Source organism: Nematolebias whitei, chromosome 11 (assembly GCF_014905685.2).
Source record: "Nematolebias whitei isolate Nwh7 chromosome 11, NemWhi1, whole genome shotgun sequence".
NCBI lineage: Eukaryota > Metazoa > Chordata > Actinopteri > Cyprinodontiformes > Rivulidae > Nematolebias > Nematolebias whitei.
Genome location: NC_056508.1, coordinates 48,266,852 through 48,280,741, shown reverse-complemented (window position 1 = coordinate 48,280,741; position 13,890 = coordinate 48,266,852). Strand labels below are relative to the sequence as shown.

The following is a 13,890-nucleotide window of genomic DNA, read 5'->3' as shown; positions in this document are numbered from 1 at the left end:
TTTTTGTGTTAGTCCATCCATGAAACCACAAAATGTTCAGTGTGTTGAACAAAATGTTCTTTAAACCAAGTTTGTTGTTGGATTCAAATCAATAGAGACATAAATGTAGAACCACTGAAGAACTTATTAGCATTTGTTACTTCTTCTTCAGTTTGTCTCATGTTTGGTTAACTATTCGTGCCACAGTTCAGAAAAACCCAGGTCAAATATAAATCAGGACGTGCAGCTCCATTGGCAATAGTTGGTTAGGACTTTTGGTAGCAACAATTTGTACGAGTGACACGAAATCAAATCCAGCCGTGTTCATCTCAGACAAACTTCAGAGTGGAAACATCATTTAAACAGGACACACAAAGTTGGACTTTATATGTCAGATCTGGCATTTTAACATTTTTAACTGTTTTAACAATCACACTTTAAGTTTTATAGTTTTTAGAGACTTTCCCACAGAATGTTCAACTTTTATGAAGTTTAAACTTTAAAAAAATCTTTGAAAAGGACCTCTCAGGGGTGTCAAACCGACTTGCAAAAAGAGGCCAAAATTAAAACTTTTTAAAAACTAAGGGCCGGTTTCAGAATTTACATTAACTCAAGTTAAACATCCAACATCTTTTCTTGGTTGCAGTTTCCTCAAAAAGTTTGTTTGGTAACATTTGACGTTCTCTGCTGCAGTTTTGACATCATGATCAAAGATTACTGAAAAAAATTAAAATGATAAAAGTAGTTTACATTTAACATAATCTCGAGGGCCAGATAAGATGTCAACGAGGGCCACATTTGGCCCCCTGACCTTTAATTTGACACATATGTTCTAGTCCCTCAAACTTTACACTTCTACATCTAAGAAGTTAAGTCGGGTCCTCTGGATGATCAAGAAACAAACAAACAAACAAAGTAGAAACGTTTCGTCTCTCATCCTGAGGACTTCCTCAGTCTGAGGTGCTGTATTCAGCTCAGTCTCTTAAATAGCACCTTCTCAGAGTGGATCAACCAGTTTGCTGCTGACAACCAGAACCAGCTGATCACATGCTCAAGAAGGACCATCAGCCTAACAATGGATCATTAGCACCTGATGGCTGTTTACTGTTCACAGAGGGCTGAGTGATACTAGCAATCACAGCATTGTAAGAGGGGGACAGTTGAACCCAGAGGCTCCACCACTGTTTAATGATGGACGGTTTCTTTTCACAAAGATGGCCTCCTTTACTCCTCTCTCAAACCATCGTTCCTCTCTGTCCAGGATGTGAACATCTTCATCCTTGAAAGAGTGACCACTGGCCTGGAGATGAGTGTAGACCTCAGAGTCCTGGCCTGATGATGTTGATCTTCTGTGCTGGTCCATCCTTTTGGCCAGTGGCTGTTTAGTTTCCCTGACGTAAGACTGATCACCCTCCTGACACTGAACAGCATACACAACATTACTCTGTTTGTGCCGGGGGACTGGATCTTTGGGATGAACCAGTCTTTAATGTATTTTGGGGTTTAAAAGCCACTGGGACGTTATGTTTAGAAAATAAACGTCTCAGTTTCTCTGATACTCCCTCAACATCTGGAATGACCACTGGTCTGGGTCTGGGTTCCTCCTTTTCACCTGATGCTGACTGGAGTCCTGTTTGGGTTTCTTCTCTGCTTTCAGGAAGGCCCAGTTAGGATATCCACATTGCTCTAGAGCCTGTCTTGTGTGGGATTTCTCCTTCTGCCTGGCTCCTGAGCTAGTGGGGACGCTGTCTGCTCTGTGGTACAGAGTCCTGATGACTCCTAACTTGTGCTCCAAAGGGTGATGGGAGTCAAACTGCAAATACTGGTCTGTGTGGGTGGGTTTGCGGTACACCTCAGTTTGCAAATGTCCTCTATCAGAGACTGAGACCTCACAGTCCAAGAAAGCCAACAAATTAAAGGCAGTCAAATTAATTTTGAACTCTGAATTTTCTCTTCAAAACCTAAAGTGAAGTCTTTAATAATTTATATCTCACACCAAATGAACTGCAGATAAATATGTATTTCATACAACAGTGTCACATTATTAAATTCTCATTTTGGTCAATGACTATCTTTCTATCATATTTAATAAAAATCACTTTCTTCTGTTTGTGTAGGTGAATGCCCTTCTGGATGGAGGTTCTATAATAGTCGCTGTTTCTTATTCAAAAGTACTAAAAAGTCCTGGGATGATGCTGAGGTACAACTCTTTAACTGTTCTTTGTATTTGTGTGACATGATGGTCTAGATTCAAAGTTAATGAAGTTAAATGTCTCCATCATTATATTATGAACTGAGAAAGTTCCTCAATTGAGAAGCAGAACTACAGAAACAAGAACAGCTGTCCCTTCAATGATTATTTTAACTTGATGTTCCTTAGTCTAAACTTAAATCTTCAAATACTTAATATCTTGATCTTAATGATATTATGGTACAAAACAGTGTTTCTTATGTTGGACCCAACTGAATGCTTACGTAGTGTTTTCTTAGACGCCTGTGGATGATCTAAGGCAGTAATCTGTTCATCGATCATGGACGTTCCTTGATGGGTCATTTTTACTTTGAATCAGTTGTCGACCTGATCGTTTTATAAACTGATGACTAATCAGACTTCACAGAGAGGTTATTACTGCCATGTTAGTTGTCTCCTCTACATCACAGTGATGAAGATGTGGTGATTGTTTATGCTGCCATCTTTCCACACAGCAATACTGCAGTGACCACGATGGACATTTGGCCTCCTTTCATGACAAAAACGAGTACAACTTCATCAGGAGATTCATCGAGAGCGTTTCCGGAACCAACACACAATCTTGGGTTGGAGGCACCAAGGACCAAGTGAGGAGTGTTTGCAGGAATCAGCTAGTGGAAATAGTTTTCTGTAAATCTGTAAATCTTTGCACAATCTGCATGAAAAGAAAAAATGATGTTTGAAAACTTCCTCTCACAGAACGGTGATTGGACTTGGAATGATGGATCCGACTTCTCCTACACTCACTGGGGTGAAGGAGAACCAAACAACGCAGGTGGACACGAGAACTGCATGGAAATCAACATGAGCGGTAAACAAGATGATGATTGATCTTTAAACAGATGTTTCCAGTGTGAACAACAGAATTAGGTTTAATTTGTGGGTCACTTTATCTGAAATATATTACAGGATTTTATCTGGTCGTTCTTTGTGACACCAGTTTGGTTCTGTATTGAAGACAGAACATGGTGTTCCTACATTGTTAACAGTTTGTTTTGTTTTTAATTATTTCAGAAGAAAGAAAACTCAGGGGAAGTCTCATAATTCTAATTTCTGTTATTTTGAATCTTTTAATGCTTTACAGGACGAAATTATGTCAACGATTCCACCTGCAACCGGGAAGAAGCTTTTGTTTGCGCTAAAGATGCGTAAATGTGTTTTTGTTGTTCCAACAACATGATGATGTCCCATCCAGCAGGAGGTCAAGCCTCGAAGACGTTCCTTCTGGAGGACAACTGGTCAAATCTGATGTCTGATTTAGATGATTACCATGAATAAACACATGTCCTCACATGTTTTTGTCTTTGTTTGTCTGTCTGAGATAATCTTAGTAAAACTGTTATGAGTTCCACGATTGGTACTGCAGCAACAAAATGATAAATCTGTAAAGTCGAGAAAAAGTGCAGCAGAAATTAACACAACGCGACTGGTTGTCGTCCAGATTGCGTCTGGTGTGAAGGTGGAAAGTCTCACTAAATACCACCTGACATCACACCTATCCACAAACAAAAGTTATGCCCGGGTGCTGCTAAAAAGCATGATTATGAAAACAACATTGATCCAGACAGTAATTTATTAGGCAAAACTAACAGCTCTAAATATTATACAGATGAACAGCTGAATCTTTCTGTGGACTTTGATAATTTTTCACTTATTCTTTTCACTTCAGAAGTCTTCATGCTAATTTTGACAAGATTAGTGAATATCTGAAAACATTTAGAAATCACTTTCAAGTAATAGCATTATCTGAAACGTGGTTCAATGATGAGATTATAATCTGTTTTATACAAATGAAGAACAAAGGTGGCGGTGTTGTATTGTTTGTCCATAGTTCCTGGAGATGTGAAAAATTAGAATTCATGTCATTTGCCTTGGATGATGTGATGGAACGTGTTACTGTTGAAGCTGAGATGGAGAAAACCAGGAACATTATTGTAGCTCGTATAAACAGAACACCAGACTCTAATTTAGAATATTTTAAAGATGTGAAAATCTCCTGGATGGATTAAATGACAGGAAAACCTGGTTAATATGTGGAGATTTCAATATTGATCTATTAAAACAAGGACAGCACAAAATGACCACAGTTTGTTGATGCCAGTAGAAGTTTATTTCCACTCAACCTGCCAGAATCACCAGCACTACAACATTAACTGATAATATTTTCACTAATGAAACTGGAAAGGCTATTAACAGTGGAGTCATAATAAGTGACATAAGTGATCATTTACCAATATTCATAGTTCATGACAGTAAAATAAAAAACTAATAAAGTTGATGAAATAAGGCAGGTTAGAGTCAGATCTGATGAAACAATAAAAACATTCTGTAATGACCTGTTAAAGGAAAACTGGAGTGGAGTATATGAAGGATGTGAATGTGGCATGAAACATTTCTGCAAGTTAAATAAAAATGTCAATATAAAACCCTGGATGACCAAGGGACTGTTAAAATCTTGTACGAAGAAAAATAAGTTCTATAGAGATTTTGTTAGATTTCCAACTAAACCTAAAGAGATGAAATACAAGACATAAAATAAGTTGACATTAATAAGACGAGATAAGAAATATTACTACAGTTTAAAGTTGAGAGAGCAGTGGTGATATGAAAAGAACGTGGAAAATCTTGAATAGTATTGTAAGACCTGATTATACTCATTGTCTTGAACAGTTTTTAAGGGAGAAACAAAAAATAAAGTGGTGAATGAATTAAATTATTTTTTTGTAAACATAGGACCAGGTTTGGCTTCTTCCATTAACACATGATATTCAGGGTGTGCAGGGTGGTGGTAGAATGTCACAGTCAGTGTTTCTTGGAGATATAAGTGAAAATGAAATTCTAACTCCCTGTTCACCCTCATTCAATGCCAGATTCTTGAACCTCTTCCAGTAGTAGAAATCCAGCATTCCTTGTTTTTTGACTCTTGCCTTTCCCTGTTTGGATTTGTCTGCACTTCTGACAAGGGGTTGAATAGACTAATTGATGAATTGACTAGTCAATTCTGGAACATCTTGCTAGTTTTTATATTTCACATCAATTTGTCTCCCCCCCCCCCCCCCCCCCCGCCCCGCTGTTCCCAACCCTATTCGACCCAATCCACGTGGTGGATTAAATAAAATGGAACTAAAAACAGCGGGGCGGTAGAGCTGTCATTTCTAACATGGCCCAGCCTGAGCCAAAATAATGTGCTAATGGGGGCGTGGGTTGGTGTCGGGCTTTCGATTGCTTCAGCAGATGCATGCGGCTGACGATCCAATTTGGACCCCCCACCAGCTGCGCTTACCGGCCGGTTAAAAGATGTACAAAAAATCTAGATGGATCACTGCCAGACACAGCTTTCCAGCCGCTGCGTCAGTGGACGCACGTGTCCGACGACCGTCGATAACTAAAATAACTATAATATTATAATAAGGTGTTCCACCACCGCCCACCCCGCTGCTCTCGGTTCCATTCCACCCAATCCACGGTGGTGGATTAAATAAATTAAGACCAAAAACAGTGCATGTGTCTTTCATTTTTGCAGCTTGATAATGGTTTTGCTTTTCCTTTGACTTATTTGCAGTATGATAAATGGTAGGAGCATAAATATACGCCTGATGTTTTGTTAGTTTTTTTTTTTTGTAAATAATAAATCAAATTTTTTTGCTAATTGTTTTTTTTTGCAAATTTGATATAGCGTCTTAAGTTCCTATGACGTCATCAACTAGTCAACGTCGACTTGACTTAGAACATTACCGTTCCTATCTTTACCAAGCCTAACCTGCTGCACATCCTTTCCAGCCTGATCCCTCTGTCTCATCAATCAGTACAAGTTCTTCTCTCTCTTTAGTGTCCAGTCTCCCATACAACTCATCATACATCTTATGCTTTGCCTTAGCTACCTCCCTCTTTACTCTACATCCCATCTCCTTATATTCCTGTCTCCTCTCTTCAGTTCTCTCTCTGTCATATTTCTTCTTGGCTAACCTCTTTCTTTGAACAGCTTCCTGCACTTCACTATTCCACCACCAGGTTTCCTGCTCATCCATTCTCTGTCCAGATGTCACAACAAGTACCTTCCTACCTGCCTCTCTGCCTCTTTTCCACCGCTCTTACTCAGCCCTTCTCTGCTCAGGCCTGCTCACATCAGCTCTTTGCATGTAGCATTTCCACCGCACTTCAGGACCAGTTCTGGAGACGTGTCTAGAATCCAAAATCCTGCTAATGAACTTTTAATGAACTTTAAGTTCACCATTAAGAGTGATGTTTCTGTTCAGTGCCTGAGACGACTTCTGTTGTGACTTTAGAAATAAACTGAATTGAATTAAATCTCTGATGAACCAGATTCTTCAAAAACATCTATATTTAAAATTCTATATTTTTCTTCATCCTTTGATGTATTTGCACTCATTGTGTCTACTTTTATTGTTCAATTTAGATATGTGGTTTTGTTTCTTGTTCACAGATTATTTTAGTTTACCTTTGATTTAAAGTTTAATTCTTGTTTTGTGATTTGTACATCTGTGGGTTAGAATAAAGTTGAACTAAAGGCTGTGTCTCTTTAAACATGTTTGAAAGAAATATTCCTGAGATCCAATAATTGTGTCTTTTTATGATTTTTCAGCTGAATTAACTTTAATTAACAGATTATTTAATGAAGTCAAAATGAAAACAGGATTCCATGATAAAACCAGAACCATTTATTTATTTTTAATCTTCACTGATTTAAAAAAAATAAAACATTATTTTTTGTACATAAAATGTTTTTTTTTAAACGTTTCCACCCTCCGACCAGGTCCTCCCGTCTGCCAGGGCTCGGAATCCGGCCTTTGTGAGCATGCGAGGCTTAAATGGGTCGGCGGCTCGTGTGATCCTCCGCGGTGACACCGCTCGCTCTGAGTTTTGTCGTCGGTCACCAAACACAAAAAACGCCTGGCCTTCAGCATCAGACCACGGTATTGTCAGTATTGTTTTTAAAATCTTAAAAATAGATCCAGCCGCTGCTCCGAGTTCCGAGTAATTGCAAATGGTGGATCGGTGAATGGTTTCGGAGAGAGGTCCAGTGACTCCTCCCCCTGTCCAATCAGTGAGCGACAGTGTTCTGACGTCACGTTTAGGTGCCGACTCAGCTCGAGCGGTCCCACCAGAGAAGCAGGGACAAAAAAAGGAGCTGAATCAGCTAAAAAGTTCTAACTAGTGGGAAAGCGCTCAAACCGTGGCGGGCTGAGCAGAGTTGGGGCTAAGTATAGTAGCCCAGTCATTTGGAAGCTCTTTCTTGACTTGATTATTTGTGCAGTTTGATATTTGACAATATGATGAATTTTATATATGTGAATAAATAAATGTCATCCAGAAACCCAACATGATTTATGATGGACTCCTGTAAGTGCTTACCCACACCTCTGCATTAACTGAAATATGGCAGAGCGAAAGATTAAGCAGCTAAAGTGATTTCCAATTTAAATATAACTTACACTGCTCAGGACTAACATGTTTTCTTAATATTTTAGATTAATTTTCTCATAGGTTTCCAGCAAATTGTGTCATGTATTATCACTTTAAAATCTTAATTTAATTAACTCTGTTTCAACATTTCTCAGTATTTTCAATTTAGTGTATATTTTACACTAACAAATAACAAACTCTGTTTCATTTACATTTGGTGATAATTTGTTTCCATCAACACCCCTTAAGTGGTTAATTTTTTAACTTTTGGTCTCTAAAAATTGCAGCAAATTCTCCCTCATAACCCAAACATGAAAATATCAACTAAAGAGCATCTGTGACCTCAACACACGGAGGGTATGCCAGAGAGTGTTCACGTGTTACAGAGAGAACTGTTGAAGAAGATCAGATTAGAATCAGTTCATTTCTGAGCAGCTGATGAATTCACAACCTGCCAGGTGAAACGCAGGAGAGGGTGGAGTCTACTTACAGGTAATTATATTGTATATGCCACGACAGGGATCTGAGGTATGAGCCTCGTTCACATTTATTTCACATGCTTCCAAACCATCACATCTAAAAGATTTTTAAAAAATGGGTTTACACATGACTAATGTAAAATAAATGCCTTTAACAGATTTAATTAAGGAACACACTTGTATGAAAGAGCAACAAAATTCCATTAAACCCGCCATGTTGACTGTTGTTTTACAGAATATTTTGACATGATGAATATTTATACAAGCAGCAGACCAACTGAGAAAACGTCTTAGTGTGTTTCAGTTAACGTGTCTACGTAAGGAACAGTGATTTAATGATAATTAAACCCGTTCTGTTCTGTTTAGCATGAGTGGACATCTGTTGTGATTTTGATCATGTTTAAATGAGAACTGAGGATGTGGCTCTTCTTTAAAAAGAATGACTCGGATATGATGAAATTAAGTTAAAAATGATTGCTAAGGAGAGATTTCTTTAAATTTTCAAAAATATTTAAAGACAGTAATAACTTGATTTTAAAGAAACTTTATCGCAGGTAAAACTGGTAGCATCATGCTCAATGTTTATGAAATAAAATACTAAAAGAAAAACTTTCCATGTTATTGTATAAAAAACTTTTGGGAATCACTGTTGTTCTAAGTGTGCGCACGTGTGTGTGTGTGTGAATATGTTGGTAAAGGTCATTTGTCAGGACATCATTCCTGAATAGATATAACACTGTTGGGACATTTTGAAATGTGAGGACAGGTCAGATGTTCTGGTAATTTCGGCAGTAAAAATATAAAATGAAGGCTGCTTAAATGAATAAGAAATATCTTAAATAAAAAACAAATTGGAAAAAGTCCCTACAATTTATGTTAATTCATTCAACCTTTATTTATACAGGTTAATCCCATTGAGCCTCGGGGACTCGTTTACAAGAGAGACCTGAACTTTAACAAAGAGTGATGACAACAGTGGATAACGATGACAATAGTAGACAGTCATAAAGAATGCATACAATTTAATTTTTTAACAAGTAAAAATAAAATGGTGATTAAAAGGAAAATTGAAAGGAAAAGTAGTAAAAAAAAACTGCTAGATTGTAAGGCCATTTAGAAAAAATAAAAACAGGAACATGTCTGCATTTGTTCTTGCCATGAACTTAACAGATGTTTGAAGCTACTTAGAGAGGTCAAAGGTCGAGAGCTTCAGGTCTTTTTACAAGATATTCCAGGAAACCGGAGCAGAGTAGGAGAAGGTCCTTTTGTCTAGTTCAGTCCTCACTGAAGGAACACTGCAGGTAATGATGTTCTGAGAGCGCACGCTGTAGCTGCACTCACACAGAGACATGTAGGAGGAGATGCATGAAGGCATATATGATGTCTAAATCCCACTCTGCTTTGTCCAAACCAGTACCTTGGATACATGATCGTGTTTGATCCATCGGGAGGCCATGTAGACGTGCTGAGCAGAAATACAATTATCTTAATTGGAGCTGCAACTTTTTTTACCAGGAAAAATCTTTTGAAAAATTATAACCGAGTAATTAAAGAAGAAAGATATAAATATTTTTCGTCCCTCAATGCTTGAAATTTGCATAATCCAAAACTGTTATTCAACACTGTAAACTCTTTAATTACAAATCACCTATTCAACACTGTAAACTCTTTAATTACAAATCGCCTATTTCTAATGAATTTTCTTCTGAGAAATGTGAGTTATTTTGTTCATTTTTATTAATAAAATCTCTTTCAGAGCTCAAATTGTTCCATCCACCTCTACTTTTCAGCATGAGGAAGTAAATCACCTTGTCAGTTCATTTAACCTCTTATCTCAGGCTGAGTTAGTAAGGACTATCAACTGTATGAAACCTTCCTCTTCTTTTTTAGATGTTTTTACCAACAAATTTTTTTAAGGACATTTATCACTTTTTAATTCCTGATATTCTAACAGTTTTTAACAAATCATTATCTACAGAGGTAGTTCCCAAAATGTTTAAAACTGCTGCTGTTGAACCATTATTGAAGAAACCCAACCTAGATTGTAATAATCTTAACAACTTCAGGCCGATCTCTAAATTACCCACGAGCTCTATCCATCTAAATCGTTAGAAGTTGTTTTAAAATTGTATTGTATGGAATTGACAATAAAGGAGACTTTGACTTTGACTTTGTGAAAATTTTAGAGAAAGTGGTGTACTCTCAGATCTCAACTTATTTAAACCAAAACTCGCTTTGTGAAAAAAAATCAGTCTGGCTGTTGTCAATATCACAGTACAGAAACCGCATTATTAAAAGTTGTGAATTATTTTAAGATGAACTCAGATGCTGGCTGTTGCACTGTCTTAGTGCTCCTGGATCTTTCTGCTACATTTGATACAGCTGATCACAACATTCTATTGAGCCGGCTAAATCGATTAGGTGTTAGAGACATTGCTCTGAGGTGATTCAAATCTTATCTTCATGACAGAACTTTTTCTGTAATTTGTGGCAATAATTCCTCCAGTTCACCTTCTATCACCTGTGTTATCCCCCAAGAGTCTATTCTTGGGCCAATTTTATTTTCCATTTATATGCTACCACTTGATCAATTATTCATCAATTCAATGTTTCTTCATTTTTATGCAGACAATTCCCAGATTTATTTGGCTATTAACCCATCAGACCTCTCTACTCTCAATAAACTTACCCTCTGTCTTACAGACAACCTGGATGTCTGAGAATTTTCTTTCACTCAACAACAAGAAAACTGAGGTGATGGTGTTTGGACCCAAGGCCAAAAGGGATTTATTGGTTCAGTCCCTTTCTGTTCTTGGTTTTAACTGCACTCATGGAGCCAGAAATTTGGGGGTGAACTTTGATTCTGATATTATTTTTTTCTAAACATTTTAAGAGCATCATTAAAACAGCATTTTTTTCAAATTAGGAATATTGCCAAAATCAGAGCATTTATCTCTTTAACTGATGCAAAAACTCTTATTCATGCCTTTGTCTCTTGTCAGCTTGATTATTGTAACTTTTTCTTTTTTGGTCTGCCCCAAAGTTCTCTTAATCATCTTCAACTAGTACAAAACACTGCAGCTAGAGTTCTCACAAGGTCCCATAAATATCAGCACATCACTCCAGTTCTGTCCTCATTGCACTGGCTCCCTGTGGTTTGTAGAATCCACGTCAAAATTTTATTGTTTGTTTTTAAATCCCTGAATGGTCTTGTGCTATCATATCTATCTGAGCTTCTTACTTCTTATATCCCTTCTTGCAATCTCATATCCTTAAATTTGTTATTACTTTCCATGCCCAGAGCTCGACTGGTGACAGAAGGAGGTTTTATGGTCAGGGCTCCTAATTTGTGGAATGCTCTTCCTCTAAATATTAGACAGGCCTCTTCATTGTCTTTTTTTTTAATCATTAGCTAAAACTTACTTGTCTAACAAGGCTTTTAATAACTGAATTTCTTTGTATTTTTATTTTCATTTTTTTTCTTATATTATTATGTATTTTAATTGATTTGGTATACTTTTGTGTTTCTGGTGTCATTTATGATGTTGTTTTATTTGAATAATGTGAAGCACTTTGTAACATTTGTTTAAAAAGTGTTATACAAATAAATTATTATTATTATTATTATTATTATTATATAAACCCATTTTATAAACCCTCTGCGTTTAGCCCAACTGCAAATGTCCCAATGGCAGCTTTGAGTATTTATCAAACATGTAAAATGCTATAATTAAATCTATTTGCAAACATTAAGCTAGCATTTGGTGTCAAAGTAGCTCCGAGTCATCCTTAACGCATACTTGTGAGTAGAAACAATTTTTTTTCTATAAAACTTAAGCATGCATTGCAGCAGGACTTACAAGTTTCTTAAGGAAGGCAAGTTTCATTCAATTTTATTAGCAATCAATGTTCTCTGTAGAAACAAGTACATTTTTGCTATACATGGTACTGTATAAATAACCTAAACAGAATTCAAAACATTTGTTTTTCTGCAATGTTGCCTTTTCTTGAGGACTTCTAGAGTGCCTTGCTGAGAACACTGTGTGTTGGTGAACTGGTTTTTATGTCTGCCTTCACTGCAGGTCTCTTGGTCTGTACGTCCGTACAAAACAGACTCCACATCAATCACTCCTGTCTCTGTTAAAGACAAGAGAAAGTGGAATTAAAGACAAAACAATCCAGAGTGTAAACTTCTAATAAAAAAACAATACTCCATTCCCATTAATAACTTTTGCTGGCATTTGAAACAATATAATTATGCAATCTGAAACTGTGCTTATCCCCTGTGCTTTCCCTTTTTGTATATGACAAATAAACACAACTTGACTTGACTAACGGATTTAGAGGAAAGAGATTTGATGTTCAATAATTTACATTTGATATTTTATTATTTTGTTCTGGTAAAGTAACTGCATTTATTTTAATAAGATTTTTATGGTTTATATTTTAAGAGCTGATTTTTGGTTTATTTAATTTGAACCATGGTCGAGTTGATAATGTTTCAATGTGGGTGTGGGTGGGTAACAGAGGAGAAGCAGCAGAGAGGTGTGGAGGACTACAACTCTGCTTCCTGGACTGGACCCTTGGTTGTCAATAATTTGGAGGACAAAGAAAATCAGCCAAGTTTCCAGGAAGAAGTGCAGCTCCATTCAAAATGGGATGGATGCCATCACTCCGCATCAGATCAGGTTTTCCCCAGAAAGAACTCCAGTTATCTATGTAGCCCACATCGTTGTCAGAACACCACCTGGACACCCAGCGGTTAAACGATGACATACGACTAAACATGTCATCGCTTATCAGGTTGGGGAGGGGGTCGGAGAAAACTATGGAGTCCGACATGGTTTTAGCTAAGTCACACACCGAAGCAACATTAAATTTAGTGACCTCCAATTGGTGTAACTGAGTGTCATTACCGCCAACGTGAATAACAATCTTACTGTATTTAGCCTTAGTCAGCAGTTTCAGATAAGATTCTATGTCGCCTACTCTGGCCCCTGGAATGCATTTGACTATGGCCGCTGGAGTCCCTAAAGCCACGTTTTGGACTATGGAGCTTCCAATAACCAGGGTCAGCTTTTCAATGGGTGTGTCACTGAGTGAGGAAAATCGATTAGAAACGTGAACGGGTCGGTGGTGAACTGGGGGCTTAGCCTTAGCACTACGCTTGCTCCGAACAGTCGCCCAGCCGGCCTGGGGTCCCGGCTGCTCAGGGTCTGCTGGAGGACAACTAACGGGAGCTAGCCTCTGTGGTTCCGCGCTGTCTAAGAGGACCTGGCTAACTACTGGTTTTTCTACAGCGCAGAGCCGAGCTTCCAGTTCAAGCTTCTCCTCCAAAAGCTACCATATGACTACATTTGTTACATGTATCATTGTTGCCAAACAAGGCAGGGGAGTAACTAAACATCTGACACACGGAGGAAGAGAAAACAGAGGAAGCAGGAAGAGAAGGTTTTTTTCTGTTAAAGGTTTTTTTTCCTTTCCAATGTCTCCTTTGTGCTTGCTCAGGATGGGAGACTACAATAAAGTGAAGATTCAACACAATCTGCTGATTTCCTTAGATAGAAAACTTTTCTTAATTGTCTTTTATAATGTATGTGAATGTTTTTGTACAGTTCTGCACTTCTGTTGTGACTTTGCACTATATTAATAAAATTAATTATATTCAATATATATCTCATTTTCAGAAAAAGTTCAACTCAACTCTTACAAGAAAAACCAAACCAGCATTTCCACTCCAATATTCTCAGACTGGAC

General features: G+C 37.5%; 1 protein-coding gene across 1 annotated transcript in view; it reads right to left on the bottom strand.

The window, feature by feature from the left end:
• LOC119417226 (galactose-specific lectin nattectin) overlaps positions 1-13,890 on the bottom strand; it is a gene marked incomplete at its 5' end in the record, with an annotated part of 69,988 nt that overhangs the window by 55,562 nt on the left and 536 nt on the right.